The sequence below is a fragment of the Perognathus longimembris genome, chromosome 14, assembly GCF_023159225.1.
Source record: "Perognathus longimembris pacificus isolate PPM17 chromosome 14, ASM2315922v1, whole genome shotgun sequence".
In the NCBI taxonomy this organism is placed as follows: domain Eukaryota; kingdom Metazoa; phylum Chordata; class Mammalia; order Rodentia; family Heteromyidae; genus Perognathus; species Perognathus longimembris.
In genome coordinates this window covers 52,413,979-52,431,892 of record NC_063174.1, presented here as the reverse complement: position 1 = coordinate 52,431,892, position 17,914 = coordinate 52,413,979, and the positions used below count along the sequence as shown (strand labels likewise).

Sequence of the window (17,914 nt, the reverse complement as noted above, 5' to 3'; positions counted from 1 at the left end):
ACCAGGTGCAAGAGCACTTTCGTGCACAAGGTCTTGGATTTTCCTACTGGGCAGGAAAAAAACTAAGCACAACTGTATACTTAAGGTCTCTTAGTCATATTCATACACTAGTCATTTATTTAGGGCTATTGGGTTGCTGTTCTGGTTGTGTGTGTGCATACCAGCACTGGAGCTTGAACTCAGGGCCTTTAGTACTTGAACCATGCCTCCAGGTCTACCTCTTTGCCTCACAGACTTTCTTGGTTGGGCTGGCTTCTGACGTTGATCCTCATCATCTTAGCTTCCTGAGAAGGGAGGATTACAGGTGTGAGCTACCAGTGCCTGGCTATACATGCCATTTATTAACAGTCTACGTGAACAGCACTGGAAGCTCCATCCCAGCTTCCATTCAGAGCTCCGAGACTTCAAAGGGGGTCATGTTTAGCCTCTGCTCTGCTCAGTAACGGAAGAGGTAACATTGGTTAAGGTGCATTATACTCATATATTGGCATGTTGAATTGAAACCTCTTTGTACAACTACTTAAAGATAATAAAAATAGTAAACAAATTAAACATGGTTGATGTTTATTAAGTATGGATTGCCTACAGTTAATTTCCATACATTAGTCAGACCCTATTAACATGGCTATACACTCTTCATTGAGCCATGCTTTAAAATGTTCAGGGGCAATGTACCGAGGCTCATGCCTGTAATCCCAGCTACTCAGGAGGCTACTATCTGAGGAATGAAGCTCGAAGCCCGCCACTAAACTTATATTATGGTATCCTCCATTTTCTTTTCTTGTGGTTCTTGTTGGTCACAGGGTTTGAACTCCGGGCCTGGGTGCTGTTCTTGAGCTTTTGTGCTCATGGCTATCCTGCTACCACTTTGAGCCACAGTGCCACATCTGTTTTGTGGTGGTTGGTGTAATATGAAGGTCAGATCTGGCCAGCTCCATCACTGGCTGTTTAGGGGTGTCAGATTGACTCCATCTCAGATTAAAGAGAGCAGAAGCTGACTCCATCTTCATTAAGATCTCCCCCGCCCTATCCAGGGAAGTTCCCCTTGGCTGTGATAAGATGGTGTAAACTGCTTGACCACCTGAGTAGTGGAACTTTCAAGGTTAAACCTGTGTCCTTCCATGAGTAGACAAATCCACCTGCATCATGTGAGCCCCGCCAAATCTGTGCGCCCCAAGTCTAACTAACATGATAGGTTGGTTCAAACAGTTGCTATGAGACAGATTGTAACTCCATTGGCCACCTGCGTGTGACCTGGCATGCTCTGTAAGTGTTGTAACCTCATTGGCCACCTGTGTGTGACAGGCTTGACCATGTGGTATTTGCCTTTATAACCCGACCCTGAGCGTGGCCTGGAGCTTGCGATCTCAGCTCCCGAGTCTGGGCTGTGGCCCTGGCCGGTCAGTATACTTTTTACTTCCCCAATAAGTCCATCTTTTTACTTGAGACTGTCTCTGAGTGGTGGACTCTTAGAGGGATGGGGGATATCCCCCCCTCGGACCCCACTACATTGTGGTACCCTCCCTTGGGGTGGGGAACCTCATTACAGTTGATTGTAGAGTCTCGTGGACTTTCCTGCTTGGGCTGGCTTTGAACCAGGATCCTCAGCTCTCAGCCTCCTGAGTAGCTAGGATTACAGGCATGAGCTACCAGTGTCTGGCGTATCTTCCATTTTCTAATATTAAGGTTTTTCTATGGCAGAAACTTCCACGGACAGAAACATTAACAAGAAATTGGACCTTCTCCTAATTGCTCCTGTGTGTTTGGCCTGATCATTCATTCTTCATCCATCCAACCTCTTGGGCTGGACAATAAAAACATCCTTACTCAGACCACAGGCTGAGAGTGCTGGTGGGAAGGAAGGGAGAGGAAACCACACATGTTCATTCTGACATATGGCCCTGAGCCCCTTCATTTGGTTCCTTCATTAAATTAGGATTGTATGCTACCATTAGTAAAGTTTCTCCTAAGGCTAACCTCGTAGATTTCATTTTCTTCTTACATTAATTGGTTTTTGGTAATGAATAAACCTTTTCTGGCCAGAACTATAAAGCTAAGAATGTAATTAGTGAGTAAATAGCTCTGTTTAGATTAAATGATAAATCCAGCCAGCCAGCTTTGGTAACTTTTTTCCTAGGCATGAGTTGTAGATTTTGATCAAGAAAAATAAACAATGGAGGGGCATGTGTGGGACAATGGCAGGAATCTGCCCAGTGAGCCTCAATTGTTCATTCAGTGGTGATCTAAGAAATGCTGAGCCAGGTTTACTTTCCTTCGCGTCAGCACTGGTTGCTTTGCTGGGAGGTTGATGTTGTTGATGTTACCAGGATGGTGTAACAGGTTTGGTGCTGGCGTGGTGCTGGCTGGAGCCAGTTACTCTAAATAGCAGTGGGATCAGACCTTAGTAGATGACTGAGCTTTTCTCAAGAACAGAACCACGGATTCCAACTTTCTACTGCATCCCTTTCTATGGAGCCATTGGCCAATCACAAGATGAAATTTTAGAAGTCGTGGCACCAAGAGAATTCCCTTCCCTTCCCTTGCCTCCCCTCCCCTCCCCTGCCCCCTCCCCTCCCTCCCTCCCTTCCTCTGGGTTTTTTTTTGTTGTTGTTGTTGTTGGTTGTAGGGCTTGAACTTGGGACCTGGGCCGCCTTTAAGCTCTTTTGCTCAAAGCTAGTGCTCTACCACTTGAGCCACAGTGCCACTCCCAGCTTTTTCTGAGTAGTTTATTGGAGCTAAGAGTCTCATGGACTTTCCTATCTGGGCTGGCTTTGAACTATGATCTCAGCCTCCTGAATAACTAGCATTACAGGCAGGAGCCACAGGCATTCAGCTCAGGAAAAGTTTCAAGGGAGCCCATGGCAATGTTTCCTGAAGGCTTGAACTGTGGCATGCTTTCAAGGTCTAGCATGAAGCGAAGATGACTTAGGTGCAGAAGGTGGTTTTAGCTAGAGAGCGTATTTCCTCTCAGTCTCCAGTGAATAGGACTGTGGGAAGGCTCTGGCGTGCCTGCACGACAGTGGGCTCAATAAAAGAGTTTCACCTCCCACTTGGAACACGTGTAACTGTGTGTGCGCACACACGCGTGCTAGTAGTGGGGCTCGAACTCAGGGCCTCACATTCTCCCTTAGCTCTTCAGCTCAATTCTGGCACTCTGCCTCTTGAGCCACAGCTCTACTTCTGGCTTTTTGGTGGTTAATCAGACATATGAGTCTCCTGCACTTTCCACAGAACTAGCCAAGGTTTGTGTGGGGGGCTCTTGATCCAGTTCTCCATGATTTACCTTTTGGCAAGGAGTTCTAGAGTGGTGGTCAATGGTATTTCTCCGCTTCACTTGGAGCACCAGAATCAAAAGAAAGTTCTGTGGCCTCTGGACCTGCCACTTCAATGCCCAGCTCACCACGCTGGGTGCCAGGCTGGCATTACTTGGACTGTTGAGGGAGAAATCTTGGGTGGGGGTGGGGGGGTTGTGTTCAATTTTAATCTCATTTCTGTAAGCACCAGTTGCTGATTGATTGCAATTGACTACTTCTATGAACCCCAGGGCCCTTTCCTGTGCACATCCTCTTCCAGGGAGTAGAAGGATCTAGTAAATAGTGCAGGGGAAGCAGTTGGCGAGGGGCCAGGCATGGAGAAAACTCTGGAGAACGTCTGCTGGGTGTGTTGGCAGATTTCTTGGACCACACACCTGGGTACTTGCTTGCTGTTCATTGCTCTGACTGTGGTCTTGAATGTGTCCAGGCAAAATGGACATCACCTGTGGGCCTTCTCAGGGCTGGCTGGGGCAGGATGGGGTCCAGAGGAACTCTGGAAATGCCTGTAAGAAAGGGGGGAGTGGGGGCTGGGAATATGGCCTAGTGGCAAGGGCGCTTGCCTCGTATACATGAAGCCCTGGGTTCGATTCCCTAGCACCACATATATAGAAAATGGCCAGAAGTGGCGCTGTGGTTCAAGTGGCAGAGTGCTAGCCTTGAGCAAAAAGAAGCCAGGGACAGTGCTCAGGCCCTGAGTCCAAGCCCCAAAGACTGGCAAAAAAAAAAAAAGAAGGGGGGGAGTGGATGGTGCCTGCCAGACACCTGGCCAGGAGAAACAAGCACTCATCTTCAAAGTGGCGCTTTGTCCACACCCTCCCGCGGAGGGCCAACAGGACTCCCATGGGTGCCAGTGGCAGAACTGCTGACACTTGAGCACCATGATGTTCTGGATGTTTTCCATTTCATTGATTGGGACCTAGGTTTTTTGCCTCACATGTTGCTTGATTAAAAAAAACAAAATCAGTACCCAGTCCCATCGCAGATGCATGGCGGGCAGAGGCTGCGCTCAATTTCATTGGGAACTTAAAATTACTCTTAAAAAAGGAAAATCTATCCAAACCAGAGAATCAAAGCCAGGCACCAGTGGCTGATGCCTGGAATCGGAGGTCCTCAGGAGACTGAGATCTGAGGATTGTGATTCGAACCCACCCTGGGCAGGAAAGCCCCTGAGACTTTCATCTCCAAGAAAGATGTTGGAAGTGGAGTTGTGGTTCAAGTGGTAGAGCACTGTTTTTGCAAAAGCAGCTCAAGGACAATGCCCAGGCCCTGAGTTCAGGTGCCAGTACAAGCACCCCCCCCCCCCAAAAAAAAAAAACCAAAACATAGAACCAAAAGCTACAAAAGCTCCTTCAGAGCCTGGAAGGATGGCTTCTTACTGGATACAAAAATACACACACACATACAAACATTTTTTGGTCAATTGTGGAGCCTGAACTCAAGGCCTGGGTGCTGTCCTGAACTCTTTTGCTTCAGGCTGACACTCAACCACTTTGAGCCACAGTGCCACTTCTGATTTTTGAGTGGCTAATTGGAAAGGATAGCCTCATGGGGACTTTCCTTCTTCGAGCTGCTGTCCTTAGATCTCAGCCTCCTGAGTAGCTAGGATTACAGGCGTGAGCCACCAGTGCCAGAAAAAAACACAGTGGAAAAAAAGTACTTAGCCAGGTACTGGTGGTTCATGCCTATAGTCCTAGCTACATAGGGGACTCCATTGACCTAAGGATTAAGGTTGGAACCCAGCCTAGACAGGAAAAGTTCATGAGACTCAATAAGCTGCCCTTCCCCCTCCCTCCAAAGCTGGAAGTAGAGAGTTCTGGCTTCTGTGATAGAGAGCTAGCCTTGAGCAAAAGCAGCAGTTCAAGCCCCAGGACTGGCACAAAAACCAAACAAAACAAAAAACAACATAGTACTCAGCCAGGCGCTAGTGGTAGTTACATTTGTGATCCTAGCTACTCGGGAGGCTGAGATCTGAGGATCACAGTTAGAAGCTAGTGTGGAAACAGCTGGAAGTAGAGCGTAGAGACTAACCTGATTGCTGTAGGTAGGTGGCAAAGTACTTTGATATAATTGAAGGACTCCTCTAATGTCCTTAGAGAAAAAATATTGCCTTGTATTTCAGACAAGAAAAGCAGCTGGACAAGCCTTTAATTCATCTGAAAACAACGAAGAATATTTTCCTTAAATGGAGAGAGAGCTTGGCTCAGGCTCTGGTGGAAGTCAATGTTTGGGTCTTAATTTGCCTCTCCTTGCTAAAGGTATTTCTTTCACATACCTTTGGCAAGACCATTGTTTTCTTCCGACAACTCCAGGGGTGCTCCGGACACCATTCAAACTTCTCTGCTTTCACTTTTGATTAGTTACAACCTCCATCTGGTGGCATTTGAGCATGAGTGGTTCCCCCCCCCCCCTTTTGTGGCTTTTCTGTGACTCCTTTTCAAACTATTCCAAGCAACTTAAAAATACAGAATGTTCAACGATCTGACCAAGAGCTAATGTAAGTAGTTGTTTGGAGACTTTTTCTTTAAAAAAACAAAAAATATCTATTTCACAGATTTGAAACTCCTAATGATGTCTTGAAAATGGGTGTAGGATTAAAAAAAGAAACTGGTTTGAAATACGTGGGACTACTCAGCCACAGTCAGAGAGAGCTTTTAGTAGTAACAGTAGCAGCAAATAGCACAGTTTATAAAAACAGAAGAGCTGAAATTCCTTATTTAATATTAAACAGGAAACTGAGAGTAGGCTGTAGTAACAGTAGTGAGTTTTCAACAAACCTGCTGCTGTTTATCTGTGCCCCAAAAGCCTAAATGAGACATTTTTCTTCTTTCATTCCCTTAGGATTATCTATTTTAATGACAATCTGAACCAAAACAGGACCCTTGAAAGCAGCTTGTTTGTGGGGAGGTTTTTGAATCAACCTGTACCTACTTGAACCAAAGGAAATTTGGAAGCAAATTGCCAAGCCTCTCCAAGAGTGAGAAATGCAGGCTCTTTTGTTTTGCCTTTATATGTCATTTACCCAACATGTGCATTTATGAATGTTCTTTCTGAAGACCTGGACTTCATTTTAAGGTCAGCCTTCAATTTTCTAGAGAATATAATTTGCTGCTATTTTTAGAACACCATGATTGCTTGTAATAACTAATGGGGGGAAAACCCCTCAACAGAGAAATAAATGTTTAACAGCTGTGTCTGTTTAAACTTGATTAAAGGCATATATATGTATATATATAGATATGTGTGTGTGTGTATATATATATATTAAAGTAAGTAAACAGACAAATAGTGTGACAGTAGATGAGGGAGACAAGGAGCTCTCATTGTGAGGAGTTTTACAGATGTAGCGTGCTGTACTTCTGGAAGGCCCGCCATGGCTGTGTTTAAAGTTTACTGTTTTGTCTTGAGTAGGATCAGTGTTGTAGTGAATAATTTATAGCCAGCATGAATGAGCTCATTAGTCACCTTTTCAGACTTTAAATGAGTTTTGTGGTTGTCATTACTTGAGCCTTCTGTTCAGCTGCTGAGTGAAATGACAGTTTGGCAGTTGGCTGCCTAGCTGTGGGCTGCCTGTCCCTCTTCAGGTCTGCCTTGGCTTTTGTATTGTATTCAGACCTTCCCTGGCTTCTTCCTGGCCGATTCAGAAGAAACACTCACACTTCAGATGCCTTAATGCACCCTAAGTTTACTTGAGTTTGGGAAGTGTGTGTGTGTGTGTTTGTGTGTGTGTGTGAATTAAAAAACATCTTTTGGTTATGTCTGCCAGAGAGAATGCAGTGGATGAAATGAGCATTTATTTTCCTCCCCTCAGCAAGGACTGTGTTATTTATTTCCTTTGTGCTTGGTTTCCTAGGCAAGTTAGTCCATGGCGGAGCACAAGCGAAGGAGTGGTCCTGCCACAGCGAAGCTAGGCTCTCCCTCAAAGGGCAGTGGGCATCTTAGGGCAGTGGACGTCTTTGAGGGTTTGGGGGAGAGAAAGGTCATTCAGAATGATGGAGTTGTACCATTTCCTTTCTGAACATCAATGTAACACGGATGAGGAAACCTGGTCTAGAGCAAAGCTTCTGGGCTAGATTTGCAGGGCCAAAGGAAAATGGTGTCTTTTCCTAGATCCTAGCAACACGGAGGCCTAGAATCACCGGCAGTGGCCAGGACCCCCTCCCCTCCCAGCTTCTCCCCTGTCCGCCATCTTGATATTTCTCAGCACAAGTTGTTGATATTGTCTATGGGTCTCTTTCTTTGCCAAATCAAGAGTTATGAGGTAGGAGAAATGGAAGCAGAGACAAGGTTTATTTCAAAGTGAGAGTAAGATACCAGGGAAACTGAGGCATGCCTCTTAGTTATTGGTAGGTTGGTAGAAGGCCCTGATCTGGACTCTCAATGGCCTTGTGCCACAGAAGGTCTTATCTACTTGCTTCCTCGGTGAGGAGGAGGAAGAGGTAGAAGAGGAGGAGGTAGTGACAGACTTCTCTTTGTAAGGGAGCACGAAGTGGGGCCCTGAAGTGGGCAGTCCACATGCAGTGCTCATGGAGTCTCTTTTATAGCCCTTTTGGATGAGTCTCAGCTGCTCTGGCATCTGATTGGGTCACTGTACCCCTCACCCCAAAGGGAGGGGGCATCTGTTGTTGCTTCCATCAGAGCTTGTTTCCCCAGAGTCTCCAGGAAGAGGAGGGGGTATCACCTTCACTGGGTCCCCTTCTCCCTCTATCTGCCTAATCTTACTCCTTTTGCCTCCCTCAAAGTCATGAAGAGCAGCCAACCACTTGTGTTTCCTCCCTGTGCCTCAGATCCGTGCCTGGGAGGCTGGTATGTACAGAAGGCTGGCCTAGGCATGTCAGTAAGCAGGTGGTTTCCTGGAAGGGATGTCACAGGTCCATCCCTCCCTTTGAGCCAGGCCCGGGCATCCTCCGGAGAGTTCTGACATTCACTCCCTGGGACTGGACTCCATCCAGAAGCCCAGGACATTGGGACATGCCCACTCTGGGCCCTTGGGTAGCTCCTGCTGGTACGTATGGTACATTGATGCGGGTCCAGGATGTATGGGCCAAAGTCCCTGGACCCCTGCTCCGAGGTCTCTGTGACATTTGCTATGTGCAAGAGGCCCCAGTGGCTGCTGTCATCAACGTGGGCAGCACCCCCTTCCGGGATCCATATTGTTAGACAGCTGGCCCAGCCCTGTGTGAGGCATACAGGAAAGATGCTCAGTATTCCTCCATAGAGGAAATGCCAACTTGAAAAGGACACCTGGTTGTTTGGAGGCCAAATCTTTGAAACCAGTCAGGCATCTGATTTTAAGGACAGAGAAACGAGGTGCTGTTGAATGTACCCATGGAGTTCGCAGTCCACATGGCTACTTCCTGTGTGGCACCCATGCTCAGGAGATTGATCATCACTTCCATGCTGTTCTAATAGGTTAGGAACACCATTTCTTTTTCTTGTTTTCTTTGTCCAGTCCCGGGGCTTCAATTTAAGATGGGGACATTGTCCCAAAGCTTTTTTTTTTTTTTGGCTCAAGGCTAGTGTTCTACCCTTTGAGCCATGGCTCTACTTCTGGCTTTGTGGTGGTTCATGGGAGCTAGGAGTCTCGCTGACATTTCCTGCCTGGACTGGCTTCAAACCATGATCCTCACATCTCACCCTCCTGAGTAGGATTACAAGTGTGAGCTACCGATGCCCAGATTTTGCTTTCTTTTTTAAACATTCCTCTGAAAACTTCAATGAAAGAAGCCTCATTTTGGCCTAAGTAAGATGTGGGAAGACTACTGAAACCCACAGCGCCCGGCTCCTTGCACTCACTGGAGGTGGGGTGCTAGGAAAGGCCTCTCCAATCTCCATGGGATGCAAGGGCTGAGGAGGCTACATAAGAGTTGACCTATCTCTAGAGTTTGAATATAGGGGCTTGACAATGTACCCACTTTTTTTTGTTTTTGGTGAAATGATTCATACTTTTCATAATTTCTGTGCGCTGTGCAATAAGCCAGGAGACATACAAGACTAGGTCCTTGCATACAGAGGTACCTGCCATCTGTTTCATGTTCAGTATCCAGCTGATTTTTTGGGGAGTGGGGGTGGGGGTTGTTCCTGGGGCTTGAACTCAGGGCCTGGGCACTGTTTTTGAGCTTTTCTGTTCAAGGCTAGTGCTCTGCCACCTTGAGCCACAGCTCTACTTCTGGTTTTCTGGTGATTAATTGGGTGTAAGAGTTCCCAGGCTTTCCTGTCCAGGCTGGCTTTGAGCTGCGATCCTCAGATCTCAGCCTGCTAAGTAGGATTATAGGTGTGAGCCACCTGCACCCAGCTGGTTTATTTTTTTATGGCAAAGGTAGTCTATACTGGCTGAGGCGGAGGGGGCAACATTGCCTCCTTGTTTTAACTTTCTTACTGTAAGTAAATGTCTTTTTCCATCTATTTAGCATAACAGTTTCTGTGGTGCTTTTGTGGTGACTCTGTTGTTTAAAATTGTGCTCAAATGTGGCTGAAATACTTGCTGGCTGTTCTTATTTGTGGTATTCTTGAACTCAAGTTAGTTGTCATGAGTCTTTTTTTCTGTTTTGCCAGTCCTGGGCCTTGGACCCAGGGCCTGAGCACCATCCCTGGCTTCTTTTTGCTCAAGGCTAGCACTCTACTACTTGAGCCACAGTGCCACTTCCAGCTTTTTCTGTTTATGTGGTGCTGAGGAATCGAACCCAGGGCTTTGTGCATGCCAGGCAAGCACTCTACCGCTAAGCCACATTCCCAGCCCCTTGTCATGAGGTTTTTTTTTGTTTTGTTTTTTTTTGCAAGTCGTGGGGCTTGAACTCAAGGCCTGGGCACCGTCCCTGGTTTCTTTTTGCTCAAGGCTAGCACTCTACCACTTGAGCCACAGCGCCACTTCTGGCTTTTTACTATACATATGGTGCTGAAGAATCGAACCTAGGGCTTCATGTGTGCGCGGCAAGCACTCTACCACCAGGCCATATTCCCAGGCCCCTTGGCATGAGTCTTGTAGAGAAAATACATGTGTTACACAGGGTTCATTCAGACATGAGTTGTAGAGACATTAACAAAGAGTTCAGTGCTAATGAATTAATAATAGCTATTCAACAGAATTTCTTTAAATGGAAACACAAATAAAGCATGTTATGAACTGATCTGTTGATGGAATAATTGTGATCAGAGGCTTGCAGGAACCTGCTCTGTATTTCCTCTCAGAGCAGTGGGTCAGTATTTGCTAATTCTGTATTTGGGGGTGCCTTAGCTGAGCATAGATTTTCTGTAAGCTCTGAAGAAAAAAAAAAAGATGTAACACATTTCATCTCTTGAAAGAAAAAGAGCAAATGTTTCTTTCTGCCACCGTTTTTTTCCCCCCAGTCCTGGGCCTTGGACTCAGGGCCTGAGCACTGTTCCTGGCTTCTTTTTGCTCACGGCTAACACTCTACCACTTGAGCCACAGCACCACTTCTGGCCATTTTCTATATATGTGGTGCTGGGGTATCGAAAGCAGGGCTTCATGTATATGAGGCAAGCACCCTTGCCACTAGGCCATATTCCCAGCCCCTCTGCCACAGAGTGTGTGTGTGTGTGTGTGTGTGTGTGTGTGTGTGTGTGTGTGTGTGTGTGTCTGTGTGTGTCTCGCGTGTATGTGAGACAGTACTGAGGCTTGAACTCAGCTGTCTCTTAGCTTTTCTACTCTGGGCTGGCGATCTACCACTTAAGCTACAGCTCCACTTCTAGCCTTTTAGTAGTTAACTGGAAATAAGTGTCCCAAGGTCTTTTCTGCCCTGGTTGGCTTTGAACTTTAATCCTCAGATTGCAGCCTCCTGAGTAGCTGGGATTATAGGAATGAGCCACTGGTGCCTGGTAAAAAATTCTTAATGGAAGAGTATTTGAGCTGAGAGTTGGTGGTACATCCCTGTAAGCCTAGCTCCTCGAGAGGTTGAGATCTGAAGATTGCAGTTCAAAAACCCAGGCAGGCAAGTCCATGAGACTCGTCTCCAATAAAACATTCAGAAAAAGCTGGAAGTGGTGCTGTGGCTCAAATGGTAGAGCATTAGCCATGAGAAAAAGAAACTAAGGACAGCCCTCAGGCCCCGAATTCAAGCCCCAGGATGGGGAAAAAAGTATTTTGAACTCATGTGTCTAAGAGTCTAGATCAGACTTTGCAGAGAAAGTCTGACATACAAAACCTTCCACTGTCCTGCAGCCAGTGCATAAACTTGGTGTTCCAGAATATGTTTGTGATATGCACCAATTCTCTTTGCTCCAAGGACCAGCTTCTCAGAAGGGGGTCATTTTGTCCTTTCTGATTGGGGTAGGGGGTGGGGGGATCACAAAGTGCTTTAATTTTGTGAAAAGCTTTGGCAACATGTTTATATTTTTCTCCAATTCTTACATTATGAACTGTTTACAAATTGTTTCACACATAGAGTCTATGAGAATGATTCAGAAAATGGAAGGCTTTGCTTTAAACCCTGGGAAAATGCAATTCAAAGGATGAAGGGGATACAGGGCCACCATGGCTGTATAAAAACATAATATGCCTCTAGCTTCTGATGTGGACAACTTGAAAAGTTCTAAGGACTTAAAATAATTTCCTGGGAAACATCCTCCTAAATACACTGTCACACCCTTGGGTTCTTTCATCAGTCTACCTATCTTTATTGTTTTTTGGCCTGTAGAAATGCTAGCTGGACGCTTCTGAGTAAAACAGGCAGAAATCTTTCTTGGAGTACCTTGCTTTGTGGGGTAGTCTGGTAGGGAAGCTCATGGTCATGCTATTGTATTGCTCTAAGATAAATTCATAGAAGCTGGCAATTTAAGATCAATGGGTAGGCCGAATGAATACATTGTTACTCATTTCTTCAGATTCAATCTCCTGCCTAGTGGTTTCAAGCCATCTTCCTAGGAATACCTCAACCCACATTGGCTTGCTTATTCTTTTCAAGTCTGAGCCATCCAGATAGATAAAAGGAGTATCATAATTGCTTCAATTTGCAATTGAGTATCTTTTCAGGGAGAATTTTTTTAGGTGTGTGTGTGAGAGAGAGACTGAGGGGATTTTTCCTTCTTATTAAAATGATGTATACTTTTGAGTTAGGGTGACAGAAATATCCAGCCAGGCATCGTGGTGCACACTTGCAATCTCAGGCTGGCCTCTACTACAACTACTGAGCGAGAGTGTCTCCGATGTGTGTTTGTGTTCATATATAGTAAATACTTTTTTTTCTTTTTACTTTTATAACTCCTGATAATGCATGCAAATTTGAATTGTTATGCAAATAGTGTACCAAGTACCTGGGTTCCATTCTATGTTCCTTGCAAATATTTTATATCCTCATCACAGCTCTGAAACGCTGGTTATAGTTTGGGTGTTGTGTATCCCCCAAAGGCCCATGTATTAAGGCTTTGTCTCCAGGATGATAGAGTAGGGAGATAGTGAAACCATTAAGAGGTCAGCCTCTTTACATTAATGGGTGTGTGTGTGTCCCCAAAAGGGATTGGGAGATGCCACACCCTTCCACTTTCTCTTTTGTTTCCTAGCTACAAGGTGAGTGGTTTTGTTCTGCCACTGGCTCCTCCAACTTGCATGGATGCGCCAGTCCTGGGCCTTGGACTCAGGACCTGAGCACTGTTGCTGGCTGGCTTCTTTTTGCTCAAGGCTAGCACTCTGCCCCTTGAGCCACAGTGCCACTTCTGGCCGTTTTCTATATATGTGGTGCTGGGGAATCGAACCCAGGGCTTCATGTATACAAGGCAAGCACTCTTGCCACTAGGCCATATCCCCAGCCTGTCTTATCTTTTTTTTTTTAAGTGGATAGAATGAAGGTAAATATTTTGAGGTTACCCTGCTAGTGAGTGGTGAAGTTTGAGTGTGTGTGTGTGTATGTGTGTGACTACTTAGCCATAGCACCTTTGGTCTGGAATTAGGCTTTGTGTGTCTTGATGTCTGCTTCATAACTACTTGCCAAGTCCCTTGATGGTTGATGCCTTTTATTTAATGCTTTTTAAAAATTATAATTTTTAAAATAAAGTTAATGTACAGAGGGGTTACATACAATTACATAAGCCAGGTATGGATGCATTTCTTTTTAACCAGTCTCAACCTTCCCTCATTTTCTCCCAGCTTTTCCCCTCCTAACCCACCCTCCCATTTTGTTTATTTTTTTATTTGATTTGTCCTTCTAAGGTCTCTTCACCCAGCACTGGGCATGGAGTCTCTAGATGCTTACTATTAAATGGTTCTTGACTGAATGGACTGAGGACATCTGGATTGTAGACCATCAGCTCCACTTGTATGTGTGTTTGAAGAGAAGAAGCTGACAGTTCCATTTTGCCTGTAGCATATGAGTTGACGAGCTCAGGTTTGGCTGGGGCACCGGAGCGAATGAACGTCACTTTCCCCTGTTCACTATACTTTTCCTTATTCCACACCCCCTCCTCCACTCCTCTACCCAGCCTCTGATTCTCTATGTCTATATTACCTGCCGGAGAGAGGACTCACCATAAGAGGATTTTCCTAGGCTCCACACTTCAGAATCTGGCTAGTTTGACACCAAGGATGCACCAAAGGAAAACCTCAGAGAGGCCTGGCACTGGTGGCTCACACCTGTAATCCTAGTTACTCAGGAGAAGTTATGGATCACAGTTCAAAGGCAGCCCAAGCGGGCAAGTCTGTGAGACTCTTATCTCCAACTAACTGGTAAAATGCCATGAGTAGAGCTGTGGCTCAAATGGTAGAATGCCAGCCTTGAGCGGAAAAGTGAAGGGGCAGTACCCAAGGCTAGTTCAAGCCCTAATACACACACACACACACACACACACACACACACACACACACACTCTCCTCAGAGCAAGACCAGTAAGTCCAATGATGACCATAAGTTTTCCATTGTACCAACATCAGGTTCTGGACCTCTGGCTTTTCTCTGAAGTAAAGGAAGTAGGGAACTTTTTAATCATTACAAACAGCATTCTCATCCGGTTCTTCAAGGAAAGTCTTGGTCAGCCCACGATTCAGGAGTTATATTTGACAGTAATGTCTCCCTTCCTTCTCATATTCAGTCATCTGACAAATCCCTCTCCCTGCCCCCATTCTTCCTATGAAAACTTTTGTGCATTCATCCCCCTCTCCCCCTGGTTGTTCTCAGATTCAGTGGATCTCAAAGTATGGCTCCTAGGCTTGTAGAAACGTCACTTGAAGAGTGTTTGAAGAGATGTAAACTCTCAGACCTTAGACTGTGCTACCAGAAAATTGGGAAGGTGTTCAGTTAGCTGCATTTAAACAAGCCCTCATTCTGATGCACAATTGGATGTGGGGAAAACACTGCTTGTGTAGAAAGCCCCCCTACCCCCATCATTAGATCATAAATGCAAGGGGAGTCCACTGAAGAAGATTTGGAGTATACAGAAAAGTCTGAGTAGGCAAAGAAAAATGATCTAGAACCCTAACTCTCTGAAAGTTATTTATTTACCACGTCTGTCCAATTTTATAAAAACATGTGTTAAAAATGTTTTTTTTTTTAAATATCCCCTTTGTTTTTGTTGCTAGGATGGGGACAGGCCCCAGGCTCTTATGCATGGTGAACATGTTCCCCACCCCCAAGCTCCACCCTCAGCCATTCCATTAAATTTCCGTGTGTGTGTGTGTGTGTGTGTGTGTGTGTGTGTGTGTGTTAACTGGCGCTTGAACTTTGCACTCTCACTTAGTCTTTTCCACTTTAGATTGGCACTCTACCACTTGAGCCACACTGCCACTTCTGGCATTTTGCTGGTTGAAGGCCCGTCTCTCAAATTTGTCTGCTGGGCCTGGCTTTGAACCGTGATCCTCAGCTCTCAGCTTCCTGAGTAGCTAGAATTACAGGTGTGAGCTACTGGTGTCTGGCTCACAATTTATCTTCAATCCACCATCCTATTCATTTTTAAATTCATACTCTGACAGTGCAACTTTCTAGGCTCAAAAGGATCCAGTGAACAGCCTTTGTCGGTAAACCTGGGAATAGGTTCCGGCCACACTGGTATTCTAGGAGTTTGATGCTTCCTCTTATCCACTAATACTTACACACATTCCCTAGGTACAAAGACTTGGCGTCTCTGGCAGCTAATAATATGCTAGGTACTTAAAACACACTCAGTAAAAATTTGTTCAGTGAGTGAGGGCATTTCCTAATACAGTCAAGTTATACTTGTTAAATCTGTTTGTGTCATTCATTTGTCTGACCCGAAATTTGTGAGCAGGATTGTCCCCTGGTATTTTCCCAGTATACATGGGCCTGGGCCCATGTACGGTTGAGCTGTGGCTTCACAGGTGGTTCTGATGGGCATCTCCAGTTGAGATGCTCCCTTTCCCATTTCTGCAAGTCAAACACAAAGCCATATTATTTAGCTACCCCTTGTCCAAAGTCATTTCCCCTTCCTTCTCCTAGCGATGTTCCACCATATCTCTTGTGTCAGTTGCTAGGTGGTGGTGGTGAAGGCTTGGAGAGGTCACATGACTTGGGATGAGCCAATCAGATTGTTACCCTGAGAATTTGAACTGTGAAGCGGGTGCTAAAGTCAAAAGGGCTCACCGATGTGGCCTTAGGCAAGTGGAAGAAACCCACATGATTGCCGGGAGGAGGGGGGGCAGGAATGTGGAGGGAAACTGGAATGGTTTACCAAGGCTGCTGACTCCTCAGTTTCACGCAGCCATTCTGTTTGAAGGGTCATTGGCCAGACCTGTCTCCATCGTCCTCATCCTCCAGGACCTCCCAGGTCTTCCCACCTGCAGGGAGCTCTTACTGCTGAATTATTCAGTTGTTACCACCTTCTAGGGGCTCAGCTGTGCACTTAATGATCCCACAAAAAAAAAAAAAAATCACGAAAGAGGAACAGAGTCCCCAGACTGACTGGGGTCGACTGGATTAGAATTCAGATCTCTGGCACTCCGGCGCATGCCCAGATGGGGCTGCATACTGATCCCATTAAGTCGCCCCAATCAGAAACTAAGTGATTTCCAAATTGAGTTTCCCTTAGGATCCTGTTGTCCAATGTGTTTGCAAAACAATAAAGTGGCTCAGCATGTTTATTTGAGACCTTGTGGGGGTCTAGAACACAGGGTACTTATTATTATTCCTATTGACAATTTAAGAAGAGAATTGCAAATGGGGCTGGTTTTAAACAAAGTGTGCCCTGCATCCTTATGTGGATGAGTATATCCCAGGAAATAGGTTCTATGAAATCACTAGGCAAAAGAGGCCACATTAAGTCCTTTTTGGCTTACAGCTAAGCTCTGGCTGCACCCATTTCAGGCAGACAGACAGACGGACGGACAGACAGATGCAGAGCTGTGTACCTTGTATATCAGATAGGGCTGGTCCACCACTTTCTCTTCAGGGTGACGCCTTCCTACATCTCTAATCACATCTGTAATAGGAGAGGGACGTTAAGAAATACGCCTGTGACTGCAAGAACCAAAAACCCACAGGAAAAAAAAAAAGGCAAGTTTATTAAACAGAGCTTACCTCACCAGACTCCACCCTCTGCGGCTGGCTTCTTGGGGCCCAAGCTTGCAATGTTTGTTAAGTTTTTGTTCCCCCAGGATGACTGGGCCAAACATGCATAGTTTTTAAGAATGACACATTCCATGCATGGTCCCTTGGAGTCAGTCACATCCTTTTGGGCTTCAGTGAAAACAATGTGCCATCTCTACTTAATGCAAGAGATCTCTGGCTGTGCGGGGAGGGGTGGCTGGGGGTTGGGAAAGCTAGGAGCTGGGCGGATGGATAGCGGCAGTTTTGGCCAGCTTGTGCTGGAACCAGAGGTTCCTTAGGCGGCTCCTCTGGTGGGGTTTAAGCACTCAGGTGACCTGTGGATGGAGGGTTGGGGACCTGCACTCCCCTGAGTCAGGGGAGTTTGTCTTGTCCTGGCTTCAGTTACCTGTGCCGAATCTTAGGAGCCGCTGGGGTGGTGGGTGATCGACTGGTAACCTTTTGCTGAATGACTGGGCGGGCCACCTGTGTGGGTAATAAAAGGGGCCAGGCTGGTGACCTTGGGCCACCCTGACTTCCCTCAGAGTGGTCTCCAGCCTGCTGGGAATTGGGGAGGTCTTGATGAGTGAAGAAGGAGTAGCCTCGCTGCCCCCACCATCGTAAAACTTTTAAAAGGGAGGGGGCAGTTCTCATGTTGATTGGGGGAGTCTTACTTTTTGGAACAGAAACTTTTCAGAAGCCTTATGCTAATTCCCCCCCCCCCCCCCCCAACCACCATGGCCCACTTCCTTGATCTGGCTAGGTTAAAGGGCATTGGGCTGTAAAGGGGTGTCAGCCCCTGGCTTCTGGCTGGGTTTTCTGCAGTTTTCCATGGCTGTCCATTGGCTCTGGTGGGCACGATCAGGTGTGAGTGGTCAAAAGAGCGCTCTGGGTTTTTCTAGACAGGTGTCCACCGCCGATGGAACTACCGGGGTGGGGGGTGCGCGATCGTAATTCGATTTGTGTGTCCGGTTGGGCTCTGCTTTCATCTTCTCCGAAGGCAACTGGTTGGTGTGGTGTGAGCAGTGGGTGGCCATTCTCTGGAGGCGCCGGGAGACTTGGAGAAGTGGCTGCGCCATTTGTGGGGTGGCTGGCCAGTTGCTAGTCGGTGGCTGGGGAGCT

The 17,914-nt window shown here is 46.3% G+C and overlaps 1 protein-coding gene across 3 annotated transcripts in view; it reads left to right on the top strand.

Annotated features, from left to right (window-relative positions):
• The window catches only part of Foxn3 (forkhead box N3), a 360,243-nt gene that overhangs the window by 145,670 nt on the left and 196,659 nt on the right, over positions 1 to 17,914 (top strand). The gene's annotated exons all lie outside the window — the stretch shown is intronic.